The sequence below is a fragment of the Hordeum vulgare genome, chromosome 3H (genome assembly GCF_904849725.1).
Source record: "Hordeum vulgare subsp. vulgare chromosome 3H, MorexV3_pseudomolecules_assembly, whole genome shotgun sequence".
Classification (NCBI taxonomy): domain Eukaryota; kingdom Viridiplantae; phylum Streptophyta; class Magnoliopsida; order Poales; family Poaceae; genus Hordeum; species Hordeum vulgare.
Window position 1 is genome coordinate 103,319,976 of NC_058520.1, and position 21,968 is coordinate 103,341,943.

Here is a 21,968-nt window from a genome sequence, read left to right on the forward strand (position 1 = left end):
GGAAATTTTAACTCCTATGCCACCACCACCACCGCCGCCACAACCGTCTTCATTGCCACCAGTTTATGACATCAATCGCCTTCCACATGATCCAGGTGAAAGACATCCCATTCTATATTATTAAAGCTCCATGCAAACCTTTTGCACATGATTTTCCAAAAAGAAAGATTTCCAGTAAAGATCGCCAATTCAATTATAGTTGGATGCACAATCATGATTGGGTTGAGTAGAGTATTAAGAAGGATGCTGCATTTTGCTTTATATGCTACTTGTTCAAGAAGGGTATTGGGTCAGATGCATTTATTGTTAATGGCTGGAAGAATTGGAATATAGGAGAGAAAGCACTTCTGAAACATCTGGGTTCTAAGGCACATATTGCAGCTCAAGAGAGATACATCAGCTTTAAAAATCCCAGAGTAGAAATTGATTATAATATTCAGAAGTGGAGTGACGGGGATCATCGTCATTATAAGAAAAGGTTGACTTATTCACTTAGGTGTATCAAGTTTCTTTTGCATCAAGGGTTGGCGTTTTTGGACATGATAAAAGTGAACAATCTAGCAACAGAGGGAACTTCATTGAACTTCTGAAGTTTCTTGCTGGAAATAGTGAAGAAGTGAACAACTATGTTTTGGACAATGCTCCAGGTAACTGTACCTTAACTAGCCCGGACGTACAAAAGCAAATTAGTCACTATTGTGACATAGAAACTAGAAAGAAAATAATTGAAGCACTTGGTGATGAACCATATGCAATTTTAGCTCATGAGTCCAATGATATATCACATAAATAACAACTAGCTCTTTGCTTGCGCCATGTTGATAAATTGGGAAGGCTGTCTGAGCATTTTATTGGTATTGTTCATGTAGATGATACTACCTGGGCATCACTTAAGGATGCAATTGAAGCTTTACTTGTTAGTCATGGCTTGACTATGACTCAAATCCGTGGTCAAGGATATGATGGGGCTAGCAACATGAAAGGAGATATTAAAGGGTTGAAAACATTCATCATGCGAGAATCACCTTCTGCTTATTATATTCATTGTTTTGCTCATCAACTCCAATTGGTTCTTGTTGCTGTTGCCAAGGGAAATACTGATTGCAAGAGTTTTTTTGATCAAATATCTATATTGTTGAATATTGTTGGAGTTTCCTGTAAGCGTCATGACATGCTTAGAGATGCTAGGCTTGAGAATGTCAGGAAAGCACTTGATTGTGCTGAGATTGAATCTGGAAGTGGATTCATCAAGAGATGAGTTTGCCTAGGCCTGGGGATACTCGATGGGGATCTCATTACAAAACTGTGTGCAGCATCATTACTATGTATGAAGCAATCCATGATGTACTAGTAGATCTTGGGGATGATCCTTCATATAAGGATGATTGGACCAAAATAGATTTTGTGCTTGGACCATTTGAGAACTTTGAGTTTGTTTTCTTTGCACACTTGATGTATATTATTCTTGGATACAAAATAAGTTATCAGAGTGTTTGTAAAGAATGGAGAAAGATATTCTTAATGCAATATCACTTGTTAATGTGGCAAAGAAAAGAATGCAAGAATTGAGGTCTGATGGTTGGGATAATTTTCTTGAGAGGGTCACTTCATTTTGTGACAAACATGGTGTCAATGTTCCTTCTATGGATGGTGATTATGTTCCTTATGGAAAATCAGAAAGGAAAGCTCGTGCTCGAAATCAAACCAATGATGACCACTTCAGAAGAGAAGTATATATTGGTGTTATTGATCAAATAAGTCAAGAACTTGATAATAGGTTTGACGAGATTAATATGGAGTTGTTGTTTTGCATGCCGGCCTTCAATCCTTCTAATTCATATGATTCTTTTGATACACAGAAGCTAAGCAGACTAGCTGAGTTCTATCCAAAGGAATTCTCAAATCATAATTTGCTCATGCTTGAATTGCAACTACGTAATTATATTGATACATGAGAATGGATGATAGATTCAAAGGTCTAAACAATATTTTTGACCTCTCAGTTAAGTTTGTTCAAACAAAGAGGCACAAAGTGTATGATTTGGTTCATGAGCTCCTAAAATTGGTATTGCTTCTACCAGTGGCAACAACAAGTGTTGAAAGGGTATTTTCTGCAATGATTTTAGTGAAAACAAAGTTACGAAGTAAGATGGAACTTAGTCTTTTGGATAATTGTCTAGTCACTTTTATTGAGCGGGATGTTTTCTTTCAAGTTGATGAAGATGATATTATCAAGACATTTATGTCCCGTCAAAAGGGCCGAATAAAATAATCACAAAAATAACATGGTAAGTTTATAGTTCACATGTATACCGATATTTTAATTATCAGTGTTATTTTTAAACTATTTATATTGTATTTAGTGGATGGTTTCAGCTTAATCCATGAATTTAAGCCTTATCGTGCATGAAATTTTTTTTGGCCGGCATACCCTAATCTAAAATCCTAGATTCGCCACTGGTGACAGCGGTCTATTGCACATGGATTAGAAGAATATTTTCATGAGTGATTTCCGCTTTTGTGAATTGATTGAAGATTGAGATTCTCTTGGTGCTTGTCTTTGACTATCCTTGAGATACGTTGTGCTGATTGTGGTACTCACTTTGGATGGCCGCGGTGACATTGGGAAATCCATAGATGAGAACTACGAACTCTGAGGTGTGCTTTTGTAGCCCTACATAATTCTCGTCCTCTCTTGATCACAAAGGAATGACCTCCGAGTATGTCTCCATTGCATGTTTTAGTATAAATATCATGTGATTAGACTATGTTAATGTTGTTGGGAGTTTCCACTAGTGAAAGTATCAGGCCTTGGCCTTGTTTCTCACCATTGTTACACCGTTTATGCTCACTTTTTTCACTTGCTACCTTGTTGTAATTTTTATTACAGATTTATATTACCTTGTTGTGCCACACCTATCACCCATATTTTACCATCTCTTCGCTGAACTAGTGCACCTATACAATTTACCATTGTATTAGGTGTGTTGGGGACACAAGAGACTTCTTGTTTCTTAATTGCAGGGTTGCTTGATAGAGACCATCTTCAACCTCTACTTCCCTGAGTTCGATAAACCTTAGGTCATCCACTTGAGGGAAATTGCTGCTGTCCTACAAACCTCTGCGCTTGGAGGCCCAACATAGTCTACAAGAATAGAAGCATGCGTAGACATCAGGATCCACTCCCGTATCCCTACGAGAAGGCCATCCATAGCAATCACACTTACCTTGCACATTTTATAGTATCCACTTCAAGTTGTCTATGACCATATAAGTTTCCAAGTAGTCCATATCCGCGGACATGGCTATTCAAATAGATGATTAACCTACAGGGGTGTACTTCTTCACACACGCTCTCACCACTTATCACCATATGCACGTCGTGCACCTCGGCAACCTTCAAGCGGAAGCACTGGCGTGGGCGTCGGCGACAACCAGACTAAGCACACAATACTCTAGTCTAGGTTTATCGCCTATTTGAGACTGAGCCCGCAAGGAAGTCCAGCTGAAGTTTCCTCTACGGCCCCAAATGATGTGTACAAGGTTCCCAAGCCCACCTCGACGGATGGTACTACGCTCGGTACACCGGGCCATGATGCCTAGTTTTACCCAAACCCACCTATACGGGGTGCCACTCAGTAGACTACTAGCTTGACCAACAAACACCAGAAACTACTTGCAACTTGTGGACAGAGATCAACGCGATTAATAAGTCAAGAGAGTCAATTAAGGATCCCAATGTGCAGTAGTAGCTAGTCTTGGATAACATACACGGGACTCAGTTCTTAAGGACAATCTCAATGAGACAACCCACCATGTACTCCTACATGGCCTCTCATCGCTACCTTTACCAAATCGGGTTCACACACTTAACTTTCATCATTTGAACATGATCACATTCATTCCAAACCATCACCCAGATGGATCAGGCCTGACACCACTCTAAGCATAGCAAGCATGTCAGGGAAATGGCATAACATGGCTCCAACATCTAACAGGTATGCTAGGTTGCTTGGTGATACGTCTCCAACGTATCTATAATTTCTATTGTTCCATGCTATTATATTATATGTTTCAGACATTTTATATGCATTAATATTCCGTTTTATATTTTTTCCACTTTTTTGAGTATTGCAGGTAAGGAATATTAGACGGAGTCCAAACACAACAAAATCTCCGGAAAGATTTTTCTTGGACCAGAAGACACCCAGCAGCCTTGGAGTAGGGGGCAGGGCATCTGCCGGGAGGCCACAAGCCCGCAAGGCACGCCCTAGGGGGCTGGTCGCGCCCCCTGGCTTGTGGGCCCCGTGCAGGTCTCCTAACCCTATTCTTTGGACTATAAATTCCCAAATATCCGCGAATCACCAAAAAGAGCCACAAAAATACTTTTACGCTGCCGGGATCCACTACAACAAATGTGATAATCTGAGACGCTCATTCTATGACGATTCAGTGAAAACCGTCATATTTTTTGAAATTTAGATGATTTCCTAACGTTTTTTCATTGAATCATCATATAATGTGCGTCACAAATTATCACATTTGTTGTAGTGATCCTGTGTTCCCGAGAGATCCAATCTGGGAGCCTTTTCCGGTAATTTGTCGGAGAGGGAAGTGATCAAGGAGGGCATCAACTTCAACTCCATTGCCCCTCCGATGAAGCATGAGTAGGTCACCACAGACCTATGGGTCCATAGCTAGTAGCTAGATGGCTTCTTCTCTCTCTTTGATCTTCAATACCATGTTCTTCATGATCTTCATGGAGATCTATCCGATGTATTACTCTTTTGCGGTGTGTTTGTCGAGATCCGATGAATTGTGAATTTATGTTCAGATTATCTATGAATATTATTTGAGTCTCTTCTGATTCTTACATTTATGATTTCATATCTTAGCAAGTCTCTTCGAGTTATTGGTTTGGTTTGGCCAACTAGATTGGTAATTCTTGCAATGGGGAAGTGCTTAGTTTTGGGTTCAATCTTGAGGTGTCCTCACCCAGTGACATAGTAGGGGTAGCAAGGCACGTATTGTATTGTTTCCATCAAGGATAAAAAGATGGGGGTTTCATCATATTGTTTCCACCGAGGATAAAAAGATGGGGTTTTCATCATATTGCTTACTTAATGCGTTACTTTGTTCGCCACGAACCTAATACTCTAGATGCAGGCACGAGGCGTTCGATGCGTGGAGCAATAGTAGTAGATGCAGAATCGTTTCGGTCTACTTGACACTGACGTGGTGCCTATATGCATAATCATTGCCTTAGATATCTTCATAATTATTCGCTTTTCTATCAATTGCTCGACAGTAATTTGTTCACCCACCGTATTAGTTTCCTTTTGTGGCCCCCGGGTCTATTTCCCATATTGTACTTTCAGATCTATAAACCAAAAATACCAAAAATATTTTGTTGCAATTTATTTACTTTTGTTTCCGCAATCTTTATATCTATGTCAATCAGATTTCATCCTTGCAAATAACTCTGAAGGGATTGACAACCCCCTTTATAGCATTGGGTACAAAAGTTTGATTCTTTTTGTAGGTACTACTATTGGGGCCTTGCTTGTTCCACCTACTGGATTGATACCTTGGTTCTCAACAAACTGAGGAAAATACGTATCTACTTCACTGCAGCACCCTTTCCTATCAAGAGAAAACCAACACGAGCTCAAGAGGTAGCACTTGGTTCAACTATTTAGTATGACAATGACAGGTGATGTAGAGGAATGGGTTCAACTACCGAACACAGGAAAAAGTTGAAGCGTATTGTCCTAATTCAATAAATTAGAGCATGACCGATAGAGTGGGATTGCATCGGAATGCTCAAGGGGTTTGCTTGCCTGGTAAAAAGTCAACATGTTATTTCTCCTTAGATGGATTCTCCACCATACCCTCCAGAACAGGACCTAACACGAAGAAACAACCATCGAAGGGGAACAAATCAATACACATCAAATGCAACAATATGATGCATGAATATGACATCCAATATGATGTGGTTTGGCCTAATGCACCTAGCAACAGATTTAAATGAAGTAGGTTTGATCCCAATGTTCCAATTCAACTCCATATGTGAGGTTACATAATGCATTTTGAACAAAATGTCCAAATTCTCCAACTTAGATTATTCTATCATGCATGAAAATAGTACAGATGGATTCTTTGGATCTTCTTAACAATTTATCATATACAATTTATTTATTTGGAGTTACAGTTGAATTTCTATGAATTTTACAAGTTTTAGCTATTTTTGGAATTTATTTAAAATCAGAAAGTAGTTATTGCATCAGTCTGATGTCAGAGTGGCGCCAGCAGGTCAAAGGCGGCGGCATCCCAGGTGAAACCTGTGGCTAAGCGCCACACGTTAGTGGCTCAGGGTTAACAGGGTTTGTTTAAATTGAACTATGTGTTACTTGGTTAGGTGGGGCCCTTTGTCAGTCACCCAAGGGTTAACTAACAGAGGGTGTTAGCGCTAATTAAAACACTGACTAGCGGGACTCACCGGACAGTGGCTCAGGAGACGACTCATCGCCGGCAACCTCTAGTCATGGCCGTGGTGTCCGCGCTATAGGCCACGAGAGTGGTGGATGGGCCACTCGGGCGTAGCCCGTGCTGGCCCACATCGCATGGGACACGTGGGAGGAAAGGGATGGCCGGAACTGACGGCGGCGAGCTCGCCCACGCCGACCGGAGCTCGGCCTAGGTGGCGCACGACGCTAGAAGTTTCGAGAGGAGGAGGTAGAGGCGGCCACGACCTCGTGGAGAGGTGCGGAGCACGTGGACATGCCCAGACGTGGGCGGGAGCTGTTGTGGACACTTCTATGCCATGGCTGGCGGCGAGCACCTCTTGGCTCCGGTGACTAGCGGGGTTACGCACAGAACAACGACGAAGGCATGGAGGAAAATGAAAAGGCGCTCACGGCGATTCGGGGAGTAGGTCGTCGGTGCCGAGGACAAACACGATCTCAATGGCTGCGATGCGGTGCTTCTGCGCTTGTGTGGCTAGCTGAAGCGGATGACGATGTTGCGGCGATCCATAGGGACACGGCGAGCGGGATCGGAGGTGGCCGGGGCTACGGCAGCGCACGGCGGCACTCTCGGGCGAGAGTGAGGGTGAACCAAGGAAGGAAGAGAGGGAGAGAGGAGCGAGGAGATGAGGTAGAGGGGAGGAAAAGAGGGGCAAGGGGCGAGGCCGTCGCGCTTGCGTTCTCTACGGCCTCCAGCGACGAGCATGCAGGCAGGAGGTGGTAGGGCTCGTGCCAGCGTGTCTCGGCCACACGCCCCAATCCTCCTAGCGAGAGGTTGGGGGTGACTCGTAGGTGGGCTGCTAGGCCAGCCCCCTCCTCGGTCGCAGGTAAGTGTACATTTTTATTTATTTATTTGTTCTATTTTCTATTTTTTGCAGTTTTTTTTAATATGATTATCAAACCAAATTAATTTAGTTTCTTGTGAAAATTAATAAATGTATAGATACAAAATATCCGTAGCCACATAAAAAATTCCAGAATTATTGGAGCTATAGAAATATTTATAGCATTTTATAACTCCAATTAAAATATTTATAGGGTTAATTCAATAAACAAAAATGACAAGTAAAAATATGCTTCATCACTTCTTGATGTTTCCATATTTTTTCGCACATGAGGAACATTTTTAGAGAGATATTGTTGTTCATTGAAAATCATTTTAGGTGAGCCTATTTGAATTCGAAAAGTGTTACGGTTTTGATCATCCCCAATTCATATTTAAAGAAAATTTAAACATGATGCAATCACAAACATGAACCTTAGTGCATACTAAAAGTAGGGATGTGATACTATTGCTCCCCAACAACGGTGCCAGAAAAAGGTCTTGATAACCCACAAGTGTAGGGGATCATTTGTATCCTGTTTCGATAAGTAAGTGTGTCAGAACCAACAAGAAGATAAAGGTAGAATTAATATTGTCTCATGTTCTATCCACCATCGATACAACTCTACGCGCGCAAACGCTTACTTTACCTAGAACAAGTATGAAACTATTTTTTGAAAAAATAAAGAGCAAGTAAATAAAAGTTTGGGGCTATTTAGTAGAAAGCCTTTTTTGTGTAATGCAAGAAAAAGATTGTCCATAGGCAATTGGATATAACATGATAGATACTTATCATGTGTAATGATGGAGAGACATACGCTAACATACTTTCCGTACTTGGATCATATGTACTTATGATTGTACCTCTAGCAAGCATCCGCAAATACTACAAATGATTAAGGTAAACCCAACCATAGCATTAAACATCAAGTCCTCTTTACTCCCATACGCGCAAAAATCCCTTACTCAGGGGTAAGTTTCTGTCACTGTCGCCACCCACTATAAGCGAATTATGAATATGATGCAAACCCTCCAGCGTGTATACTTCATCACGGAAGGCACCTTAGGACAACACGATATAAACACACAACTCATATCAACAACATCATATCACAATTCAAAGCACAGTTGCTCCCTAAAGTGGTTTTCATAATTTATCACAAATATGCATCATTGGACTAATGTGTTTTCAAAGTATATTTCAGAAAATTTCAAAAGATGATATGGCTAAAGGTTTATGTGGAGATGCCCCTTGAAGCAAGAAAGGAATAATATTGTCTCAAGCTTCAAGATAGAAGACTCTTCATTTTATATTTGTCAGAAATCACTTTTGAGTCCATAGGAAAGCCAATACTATTAAAGGGGGTGAGGTAGTAGAATGAACTGATTGCTAAAAATGCTCAATGTTAGCCACCAAAATACTCAGTCATTTTTCCCACATGTCTACTGTGTCAACTTCCATATACACAAATTCAGTGTCACCAATTTTCACATATCGGACCCACCGAGTTTTACCTTAGACACAAACCCTAGCCATTGCCACCAAATCGGTGCAACCGAAAGTAAGTCGGTGCTACCGAGTTTGGGTGACCAACTTTCAGGTGCCTTGGTACACAAAATCAGAATTTCCGACTTTGAGTATCGGTGCCACCGAGTTTGGCCATCTCACCATTAGCCACCTTTTTGGTGCCACCGAGATTTATATATCAGTCTCACCAAGATTCAAAAGTTGCTACCTTTGTGCTAATCGGTACCACCGAGTTTTTCACTTTGGTGTCACCGAGTTTGCTTCTTTGTGTGTAACGGTTGGATTTTGCGTGCTGCCTATATATACCCCTTCACCCAACTCTCATTCGTGGGAGAAGCACTCATAACATACACTTCATTGCCAGATCCATTTTCTGAGAGAGAACAACCTACTCGTATCATGTGTTGAGACCAAGATATTCCAATCCAATCATTTGAATCTTGATCTCTAGCCTCCCCAAACTTCTTGCCACCAAATCAACCTCTCCTATCCATGCATATTCTATGAAAGAATGATTTTGTGTTGAGGAGACTATCTTTAGAAGCACAAGAGAAACAAGTTTATTGATCTACGACATCTATTACATTTTTGTGACGCCCTCGGCTTAATCGTACGCTAATCATACACGCAAATGCGTACGACCAAACCCAAGGACTCACGGGAAGATATCACAACACAACTCTAGACACAAATGAAAATAACATCAGCTTCATATTACAAGCCAGGGGCCTCGAGGGCTAGAATACGAAAGCTCGATAAACACACGAGTCAGCGGAAGCAACAAATATCTGAGTACAGACATAAAACATGTGGTGCCTTAGAGAAGGCTAGCACAAAAGATACAACGATCGAACGAGGCGAGGCCTCCTGCCTGGGAACCTCCTAACTACTACTGATCATCAGCGGCCTCCACGTAGTAGTAGGCACCCTCGGGGTAGCAATCGTCGGCGGCGGGGACCTCCATCTCCTGGGCTCCATCATCTGGTCGCAGCAACGGATCGAGGGAACAAGGGGGAGCAAAGCAACGGTGAGTACTCATCCAAAGTACTCGCAAATCTTACATCAGAACTATTCTAATTATGCATCAGTATCAAAGAAGGGGGGTTATATGTGGACTGACTGCAGCAAAGCGAGAATAGAGAGAGAAGGCCTAGTCCTATCGAAGACTAGCATCTTCAGGGTCTTGCAACAATAGACGAGAGTAGAACAGGGGTAACACATTAATAGTCATTTTTTGCAGCAATATTAAAGTGAGGTCACGCCTAAAGATCCTCCCTCAACTCCCTGCGAGGAAGCAATCCCGAGGCAAACTAATTCCAGTTAAGTAACAATTGTAGTTGTAAAAGATCAGGGCACAACTCCAAGTCGTCCTGTAACCGTGGACACGGCTATCCGAATAGTTAATTTTCATCCCTGCAGGGGTGCACCACATGTCCCGCCACGCTCGATAACACTCTGGCCGGACATACATTTCTGGGTCCTGCCCGGCCTCGGAATATCGACACGTCGCAGCCCCACCTAAGACTAATCAGAGAGGCGAGCCCGCCGGTCTAAATCCTAAGCACAAAGGGTTCGTGGGCCCAGTTCCCCTTCACGCTCCTGCACGTGGCGTGGGCGGCCGACGTCAGTCCTAGCATCCCTTAATCACAAGCGCGATGCATCTCGGGACCACTCGAGCGCGCGCTGCTACATTGCTGGCATCTGAAAAGCTTCGGCTGATACCGCGACACCGAGTACCCATAATTCTTCCCGCGTAGCCGGTTAGTGCGAAAAGGTCTCCGACCAACCCAGATCAAATACCCAAATCCATTAGCATTTTAATTAAGCCAGCATCACAGTCTCACGGGAATCCACCCGTCTTACAACTAATCACCAATGATCCCAGTAACATGGTCGAGTAACTGTGTGGTCGTAACATCGGGGGGAATCCGAGGTATCACCCTCGTTGGATTCCGAACGATGTACCCGTCAAGGTGGGCTTAGAGGAATCACCCTCGGGGGTCCCACACTCGCGGGGTGGCACGACAGAGACGTCATCGGGGATGGTGAAAGAGGAATCGCCCTCGATAACCACGACCGACTAGCTATACTACAGAGATATCATCAGGAGTACTTAGTGAGGTGTCACCCTCGGTACCCGATAGTATCTCTGTAGCGTCGTACAACAAAGAGGGGTGAATGTGCTGTGTCGGGTCTGGCTCGTCGATCAGAGATCGAGATTTGAAAACAAGCGGGGCAACTGAACTACGGGGTCAGAGGGGATGACTGCTCCACCTATACTAAGCAGATTAAAGGTACAGGACTGAAAGTAGCAGTTCATCAAAAATAGGCTATGCATCAGATATAGGAGCTAACTACAACAGTAGCAAAATACTAATGCAAGCAGTAGGAAGAAAGACATAGGCGATATAGGAATGATCAAGGGGAGTTTGCTTGCCTTGCTGCTCTGCAGCAAAGGACTGATCGGCAGGGTCGTAGATGTACCCGGAAGCAGCGTCAGTCTCGGGGTCTACCGGTAAGAAGAGGGGGAAGAAACAATAAATAATAGCACCGATGCAACACAAAGCATGACATGGAAAGATGCAGGCTAGACATGAGCTAACGCAGCAACATCCGTCATAGACGGGTCGGAAGAATATCTGACGATATTTTTCCGGGTCTCGGGCTACTACCGGTTATACTAGAAACGATGGAAATGTTCCATGTTTGCTATGCTAGGGACGCGTGATAGACGAACGGGCCATGTATCCGGGTTCGTCTCGTTTTGCTGATCAACTTTCATGTTGAAATTATTTTGATCTGACTTACGTATTATTTAATATTAATTTTTAAAGTTTTATTAATTATTTAGGAATTAAAAACAGATTTAGCTAATTTAATAAAATTCCATTACGACATCATCGCGATGTCATGCTGACATCAGCAGTTGCCTGGTCAACTGACCAGCGGGTCCCGAACGTCATAGGCACAAGTTTTATTTAAGATTAAATATTATTTAATCAGATTAATTTAGTGGGGGACCCGTGTGTCATACACTAATTATTCTAATTAATTAATTTAACTAATATATCTACTTATTTATTTAATAAAAACATTATTTTTATTATTATTTATATTAACTACCGCGTGGGGCCTCCCTGTCATAGACAGCGGGTGCTTTGGCCCCACCGGTAAGTGAACTAAGGCCATTTACTCATTTCATTAATCACAAATACATAACCATACACATGTCGTATCTCTCCACATGCATATATACGCAAATACATACATAAATACGGGTATCAAATACATACATACATACATACCGAATACAACATTTGTTTTTTTCTTTATTTCCTCTCAAAACACTCATCTCCCTCTCTGTTAACAGAGAGACAGAGAACTCTCTCTCTGCTAACTAACATAGAAGAACCAAATGTTCAAATCCTCCTACCGGAGTCTACGGTCGACGGATCGGGGTCCCGTTTGCCGGAACGGAACCGGGGCGGCGAGGAGAACGACATGGTGGGAGGAGCCCGAGGAGGGGCTCACCGACGTTGACGGGAGGGGCCGATGAAGCCGGAGTTCGCGGGTAGGGGCGGAGGAGACGGCGTGGAGGCGGGCGAGGCGGTGACGGTGACGATGATGGCCCGGTTCCGGTGGTGATGCCGGTGAGGACGGTCGCCGGAGAAGTCGTGCCGGCGAGGTCTTGCCGAGAGGGGCCCCGATGAGGAGGGCCCCCGGGATGGAGCCGCCGACGGGAAGGGGCTCGGCCGGCGGGGCTCGTGGGGTCGGTCTCTAGGGGGGGTGCCGCGGGGTGAAACAAGGGCCTCGGCCGGCGGGAGATCTGGGGGCCGCCGGCGGGAGGGAGGAGGCCGTGGGGGGGGCGACGGGGGAGCTCGCGGGCGGGAGGAGAGGAGCCGACGGGGAGAGAGGCCGCCGGCGGGAGGACCGAGGAGGGAGGAGGAGGAGGGATCGGGTGGTGGAGTGGGAGCAGGTGGAGAGGAGGGGTCTGGGAGGGAGGAGGGAGTCACGGGAGAGAGAGGGCTCTCTCGTGGGGATGGGGCGACGGTTGGTGGGGGTGTGTGTCGGTGGGGGTGGGGGACCGAGAGGGGTCACGAGAGAGAGAGATGGAGGCGCTGTCGGTGGGGGGGGTGAGGCCCCCCACGAGGGGGAGGATGGCGGCGCTCAGGGGGGGAGGGAGCGAGAGGGGCTCCCTCGCCAGGGGGGAGGCGCTAGGGTTTAGCGGGAGGGGGCGCGGGGGCCTGGCCGGTTGGGCCTCTTGGCCCAGCCAGGCCAGGGGGGGCTTTCTTTCTTCTTCTTTTTTTGTTTTGTTTTGTTTTATTTTGTTTTCTTTTTATTATTTCTTTCTTTCCTATTTATTTTACTAACTACTTTTTCTTTTTAAATACTTTCTTTTATTATACTTTCTTTTACAATTTATTATACATACTTTTAAATCTCTCTTTCATGTACATATTCTTTTAATATTTAACATGAATTTATAAAATACTTTTCTTTTGATTTCAAATTTTGGATCCGGACAAACTCGAATCAACGCGGGTCTGAGATGGGAATTCTCGATGATGTGGCATCATTATCGAGGGTGATCACTGTAGCTTAATTACAATAATTACTGTTGCAAAAGTCGAGGATGTCACAATTCTCCCCTACTAACAAGAATTCTCGTCCCGAGAATTAAGAGGTAGAGGGAAAGAGCCTGGGGTATTCATCACGAAGATGATCCTCGCGTTCCCAAGTGGCTTCATCTTAAGAGTGATTTGACCACTGTACCTTAAGGAACTTGGTGACCTTGCGACGAGTTTTACGTTCAGCTTGGTCGAGAATGCAGACCGTATGCTCTTTATAAGAGAGGTCTTGTTGTAGCTCAAGCATATCGTGATCCACTGCTCGAATAGGGTCCTTGAAGCAGCGACGGAGCTGAGAAACATGGAAGACATCGTGAACCTGAGAAAGGTTCGCCGGCAGTTCCAATTGATAAGCCACTCTTCCACGCCTTTCGAAAACAGTGAAAGGACCAATATAACGAGGAGCTAACTTGCCCTTGATTCCGAAACGGTGTGCACCTCTCATTGGTGTGACACGAAGATAAGCCTTTTCGCCAGGTTGATAGAACATATCTTGATGATGACGGTCATACTGACTCTTCTGACGAGACTGAGCAGCCTTTAGATTCTCATGAATAATGCGGACTTGATCTTCGGCATCTTGAATAATATCCGGACCGAAGAGTGATCGTTCCCCAGTTTCTGACCAATTCATAGGAGTTCGACACCTTCGCCCATACAATACTTCGAAAGGGGCCATGTTCAGACTAGCTTGATAGCTATTGTTGTAAGAGAACTCGGCATACGGGAGAGATTCCTCCCATTTCTTACCGAAAGAAATGACACAAGCTCGAAGCATGTCCTCGAGAATTTGGTGGACTCGTTCAACTTGTCCCTGGGATTGAGGATGAAATGTAGTGTTGAAAGACAGATGAGTCCCCATAGCCTTCTGAAAACTTTCCCAGAATTTTGAAGTGAACAAGCTGCCACGGTCCGAACTGATTACCAACGGAATACCGTGAAGTGAAACAACTCTTGACATATAAAGATCTGCCAGCTGACTAGCATTAATCGTTTCTTTGACGGCCAGGAAATGTGCAACTTTGGACAGTCGATCAATGACGACAAGAATAGCATCATTACCTTTCTGAGATCTGGGAAAACCAGTGACGAAGTCCATTTCAACATGGTCCCATTTCCACTCGGGAATAGAGATAGGTTGCAGAGTTCCAGCAGGCTTTTGGTGTTCTGCTTTGATACGCCGGCATATATCACATTCTGCCACATAGCGTGCAATGTCTTGTTTCATATTGGGCCACCAGAATCTTTGCCGGATGTCTTGGTACATCTTGGTACTACCCGGGTGAATAGACAGTGGTGTGTCATGAGCTTCTTCCATCACCTTCCCAGTCATCCTGAGATTTTCCTTCCTATTTGGGATGAATAGGCGACCCTTGAAATACAAGGCGCCACCTTCATCAACAGTGAAAAAGGAGGGTTTACCCTTCGCAATATAGCTCTTAATCCTGTCGACATCATCATCAAAGTCTTGCAGATTCTTTATGGAGCTCACAAGATCTGGTTCAACCACTAGGTTACTGAGGGAACCCTGATTAACAACCCGAAGGTTCATCTTTTGACACTCTTCAGGAGGGGGAACAAGGTAACCCTGAGGAACAATGTGGAGGTTCAGCTTACGGAATTCCTCTTGCAGACGATCGTGAACCTGATGAACCTAGAGGTGGTTGCAGTATGACTTGCGACTTAAGGCATCAGCCATTACATTAGCCTTGCCAGGGGTATATGATATACTACAGTCAAAATCTGCTATACACTCCATCCATCTTTGTTGACGCAGGTTCAGCTCCGGTTGAGTGAACAAGTACTTCTGACTTTGATGGTCGGTGTAGATTTCATAGCTATTACCGACAAGGTATTGTCGCCATTCCTTCAATGCATGAATGACTTCGGCAAGCTCGAGATCATGAACTGGGTAGTTCTCTTCATGAGCACGCAGTTGACGTGAAGCATAAGCGATCACCTTGCGATCCTGCATTAGGACACAACCTATTCCTTGACGAGATGCATCACAGTATATGACGAAGTCCCTTTTCGTATCTGGAGGAGCAAGTACTGGAGCGGACGTCAGTTCGTCCTTGAGCGCCTGGAAACTTTCCTGACATTTATCAGTCCATTCATACTTAACACCTTTGTGAAGCAGGTTGGTTAAGGGCTTCGCAATCTTGGAGAAGTTCTCGACGAATCGACGGCAATAGCTGGCGAGTCCGAGAAAACTTCTGACTTGCTTGACATTCTTCGGGGGAGTCCAGTCAAGAATAGCTTGAATTCTTTCGGGGTTGACCGCAATACCATCCTTGGAAATCACATGACCAAGGTAAGTCACTTCGTCTAGCCAGAACTCACATTTGGAATACTTCGCATAGAGTTTATGCTCCCGAAGCTTATCCAGTACAAGACGAAGATGTTCAGCATGCTCTTCTTTGTTCTTCGAAAACACCAGAATATCATCCAGATATACCACGACAAATTTGTCGAGGTAGTCCATGAATATATAATTCATCAATCGAGAGAAGGTTGCCGGTGCATTGGTTAAGCCGAAGGACATGACGGTGTACTCGTATGATCCATATCAAATAACAAAGGCGGTCTTTGGAATATCCTCCTTGCGAACACGGATCTGGTGGTATCCCAATCTCAAGTCGAGCTTAGAGAAAACGGTGGAACCAGCAAGTTGATCATACAAATCATTTATCCGAGGGAGAGGATATTTTTTTTGAATAGTGGCCGGGTTGATAGGACGATAGTCTTGAACCAATCGATTTGTCCCATCCTTCTTCTTAACAAAGAGAGAAGGTGCTCCCCAAGCAGAGGAACTCGGACGGATGAAACCCAGACGGAGCGAGTTGTCAATTTCTTGCTTAAGTTCAAGGAGTTCATGTGGTGGCATTTTATAAGGACGCTTGGCAATAGGAGTGGTACCGGGTACCAAGTCAATGACAAACTCGACAGCTCGAGCAGGGGGAATCCCCGGAAGTTCTTCTGGAAAGACATCTTGGAACTCTCGGACCACTGGTATGTTTTCAATCCCTTCAAGAGGCGACGCATTTAATGCATTCAAAGCATACAGTCGTGCCTCAGCATTACGGACGAGATGCGCATGGTAGCTTATTACTTCATCTGAAGGGTGTAGGAGGTGGACGGTCTTGGTGGCACAAACGATCGATGCTGTATGAGCTTTCAACCAGTCCATCCCCAATATGAGATCAATGTTGGATGACTTTAGTAGGATGGGGTTGGCAAGGAATTCTAATCCTTCAATTTCAACTGGAACATGGGGGCAAACCACAGAGGTTCGGCATTCGCCCCCAGGGGTGTTTACCACTATCGGGATGTTCATCTCTTCGCTCCTAATGTCATGCATGTATGCAAAATTTTCTGACATAAAGGAATGCGATGCTCCTGTATCAAACAATACAGAAGCAGGTACTGAGTTAACGAGAAGTGTACCCATCACGGTAGCAGGCTGGTCTTGAGCTTGACCCATATTAATGTTGTTGGCCTGACCACGAACATAAGCAGGCTTAGTGTTGAAGTTGCGGTTCTGGTTGTTGCCACTGCCAGTTGCCGGAAGTGTCAGCTGATTCGGATTCTGCCTGCAGTCTCTAGCACGGTGACCTGGACGGCCACACTTGAAGCACAGCCCGTCCTCAGGACGGGGAGGAGGAACTCGAGGTGGTGGAGCTGGAAGCCTCGGCTGCCTAGGTGGTGGAGGAGGCAGGCGAGGTGCAACATAGGACGGCCTCGGAGTAGGAGGAGGTGCATGGTACATGTTGTTGGGAATCCAGATCTTCCGCTTCTGTGCAGATGAGCCCGAAGATGAGCCCATGTCACGGTTGCGCTTGCTGCTATCTTTGTATTCCTGCAGACCAGTCTCAACCTGAATAGCCTTGTTCACGAGGGTGGCGAAATCAGCATAGTCCTGAACGAGGAGTGTCAGCTTGATATCAGGGTGGAGGCCTTCACGGAACTTCTCCTGCCTGCGTGCATCAGTCGCAATGTCTTCTTCAGCATAGCGAGATAATTCCAGAAATTCCTGTTGATAAGCATCCACAGTCTTGTTGCCCTGGACCAAGTTGCGGAACTCACGCTTCTTCCGGTCCATGATTCCCTGGGGAATGTATCGAGCACGGAAAGCAGCCTTGAACTCTACCCAAGTGATGATAGTTCCATCGGGCTGAGAGTGCCTGTGGCTGTCCCACCATTGAGCAGCGGGACCCTTCAAAAAGTAGGCGGCAAAGTTGACATAGCTCGCCAGGGGCACATTGGCAGACTCCAGCTCATAAGAAATGTCACGGAGCCAGTCATCAGCATCTAGAGGCTGAGTTGAGCTGCGGTAGATCGCAGGGTTGAGACGGCAGAAGTCTTGTAGTGTCACGCCTTGTGGTTGGTTCATGTTCGGCCTTTGGAACTGATCCATGAGCCCTTGCATAAACTGGTGGTTCAGCTCAAACTGTTGGATCATCCCCGCCATATTCTCAGGAGGCGGGGGTGGTGCATCGTTGGCAGGGCCATGCGGGCGGCCAGCTGGTCTAACCATCCTGTTAAATATTTAGCAGGGGTAGTTTAGCTTAAAGTAATTGCAAAGGCATCGCACGCATTCATGAAGTAATTAAGCATAATGAAAGGGAAATGCGATAGATACTCCATAGTAGTTGAGTTCGACATACAGACCCATACATAAGTTCGTTTACAAACTAACGATTACAAATTCGAAATTTGGCGATAGCCCGGACGCATTTGACGATACCCTGGACTCACTAGGCAGCACGCAGGCACGCGGTGGAAGAGTACCACAACGAGATGTAGCGATAAGGCTACATCAACGTCGGAGAGGACGATCGAATCCTGGTAGCTGGCGGTGATAGAAGGTAGGGACAGGACCCTGTGTCCCGTTGTGACTCTGGTGAGGGTACCGCATCCAGTCGAGCAGCTGAGGTCCAAGTGCAGGGGTTCTACCCCCAACATCAGTCCACTCGAGAGCTGATGGTAGCTCTGTCCTGCTCGGCTCGCGGATGCGCATAGGTGGAACCCTCGGACAGTGTGATGGCTGTAGCTCTGTCAACGCGTCGTAAAGACGAGCGCGCGTAGCATACAGCTCCACAGTCGGAGCTCGGAAAGCACGATCCATTGCCTCAGTGTACTGCACCAGAATCCGCGCGTCGTAGCGACGCATCACGCAGGGGGCGCAGACAGCGACGTAGGAACGGTCGCTGGGCTCCCGAACGTCAGAAGCGTAGGCAGTGAGATCAGACCCAGTCTCATCCCCAGCAGGAGCGTGCGGGATGTATCTGAAAGGGCTCTCCTCCAGGTACGCTCCACGGAGACGGGTGATGGCGATGTAGGCCGCATCATGGACGGCCATCTCGATCGACACTCCAATACAACAGAACACGTGGCACTCGAGGGTCTCACCGCCCCTCTGGTCGAAGATGCGAACCTCAGCCTGGTACTGGTACTGGTTGTACTCGCGGAAATCCTCGAACACAGTGTACTCGGGGTACCAGCGATATCCCAGTCTGGTCAGGAGATCGACCAAAATGGCCGGGAACCCAGTCGTCTCAGTGGCCTGTGTCAAGCGCACGTGCTGTCTTGCGGGCCGCATCTGAAAATAAGATTGACGGATGTCAATGACAGTGTGTGTAATACATATTCAGGAGAAAAAGAGTAGATAGTCCAGCGCTCCGGATCGATTTGATTCGAGAACCTAATGTTAGAGTTAGTAAAATCTTTGACCCGAAAGAGAAGAGAAAGTAGAGCCCAGAGTATAGGAAAGGAGTAAAAGATACTAATACCACCCAATTGAGATGTGGGCCCGTAAGCCACAACATGAGTGTTAGTAAGTTTTTTTTCAAACACTAGACTCAACTTCGGCCAAGGAGTTGGAAAGGGGGCTACCTACAGGCAGTTGGCTGTGATACCAACTTGTGACGCCCTCGGCTTAATCGTACGCTAATCATACACGCAAATGCGTACGACCAAACCCAAGGACTCACGGGAAGATATCACAACACAACTCTAGACACAAATGAAAATAACATCAGCTTCATATTACAAGCCAGGGGCCTCGAGGGCTAGAATACGAAAGCTCGATAAACACACGAGTCAGCGGAAGCAACAAATATCTGAGTACAGACATAAAACATGTGGTGCCTTAGAGAAGGCTAGCACAAAAGATACAACGATCGAACGAGGCGAGGCCTCCTGCCTGGGAACCTCCTAACTACTACTGATCATCAGCGGCCTCCACGTAGTAGTAGGCACCCTCGGGGTAGCAATCGTCGGCGGCGGGGACCTCCATCTCCTGGGCTCCATCATCTGGTCGCAGCAACGGATCGAGGGAACAAGGGGGAGCAAAGCAGCGGTGAGTACTCATCCAAAGTACTCGCAAATCTTACATCAGAACTATTCTAATTATGCATCAGTATCAAAGAAGGGGGGTTATATGTGGACTGACTGCAGCAAAGCGAGAATAGAGAGAGAAGGCCTAGTCCTATCGAAGACTAGCATCTTCAGGGTCTTGCAGCAATAGATGAGAGTAGAACAGGGGTAACACATTAATAGTCATATTGTTGCAGCAATATTAAAGTGAGGTCACGCCTAAAGATCCTCCCTCAACTCCCTGCGAGGAAGCAATCCCGAGGCAAACTAATTCCAGTTAAGTAACAATTGTAGTTGTAAAAGATCGGGGCACAACTCCAAGTCGTCCTGTAACCGTGGACACGGCTATCCGAATAGTTAATTTTCATCCCTGCAGGGGTGCACCACATGTCCCGTCACGCTCGATAACACTCTGGCCGGACATACTTTTTTGGGTCCTGCCCGGCCTCGGAATATCGACACGTCGCAGCCCCACCTAAGACTAATCAGAGAGGCCAGCCCGCTGGTCTAAATCCTAAGCACAAAGGATTCATGGGCCCAGTTCTCCTTCACACTCCTGCACGTGGCGTGGGCGGCCGACGTCAGTCCTAGCATCCCTTAATCACAAGCGCGATGCATCTCGGGACCACTCGGGCGCGCGCCGCTACATTGCTGGCATGTGAAAAGCTTCGGCTGATACCGCGACGCCGAGTACCCATAATTCTTCCCGTGTAGCCGGTTAGTGCGAAAAGGTATCCGACCAACCTAGATCAAATACCCAAATCCATTAGCATTTTAATTAAGCCAGCATCACAGTCTCACAAGAATCCACCCGTCTTACAACTAATCACCAATGATCCCAGTAACATGGTCGAGTAACTGTGTGGTCGTAACATCGGGGGGAATCCGAGGTATCACCCTCGTTGGATTCCGAACGATGTACCCGTCAAGGTGGTCTTAGAGGAATCACCCTCGGGGGTCCCACACTCGCGGGGTGGCACGACAGAGACGTCATCGGGAATGGTGAAAGAGGAATCACCCTCGATAACCACGACCGACAAGCTATACTATAGAGATATCATCAGGAGTACTTAGTGAGGTGTCACCCTCGGTACCCGATAGTATCTCTGTAGCGTCGTACAACAAAGGGGGGTGAATGTGCTGTGTCGGGTCTGGCTCGTCAATCAGAGATCGAGATTTGAAAACAAGCGGGGCAACTGAACTACGGGGTCAGAGGGGATGACTGCTCACCTATACTAAGCAGATTAAAGGTACAGGACTGAAAGTAGCAGTTCATCAAAAATAGGCTATGCATGAGATATAGGAGCTAACTACAACAGTAGCAAAATACTAATGCAAGTAGTAGGAAGAAAGACATAGGTGATATAGGAATGATCAAGGGGAGTTTGCTTGCCTTGCTGCTCTGCGGCAAAGGACTGATCGGCAGGGTTGTAGATGTACCCGGCAGCAGCGTCAGTCTCGGGGTCTACCGGTAAGAAGAGGGGGAAGAAACAATAAATAATAGCACCGATGCAACACAAAGCATGACATGGAAAGATGCAGGCTAGACATGAGCTAACGCAGCAACATCCGTCATAGATGGGTCGGAAGAATATCTGACGATATTTTTCCGGGTCTCGGGCTACTACCGGTTATACTGGAAACGATGGAAAAGTTCCATGTTTGCTATGCTAGGGACGCGTGACAGACGAACGGGCCGTGTATTCGGGTTCGTCTCGTTTTGTTGATCAACTTTCATGTTGAAATTATTTTGATCTGACTTACGGATTATTTAATATTAATTTTTAAAGTTTTATTAATTATTTAGGAATTCAAAACAGATTTAGCTAATTTAATAAAATTCCATTACGACATCATCGTGATGTCATGCTCACATTAGCAGTTGACTGGTCAACTGACCAGCGGGTCCCGAACGTCATAGGCACAAGTTTTATTTAAGGTTAAATATTATTTAATCAGATTAATTTAGTGGGGGACCCGCGTGTCATACTCTAATTATTCTAATTAATTAATTTAACTAATATATCTATTTATTTATTTAATAAAAACATTATTTTTTTATTATTTATATTAACTACCGCGTG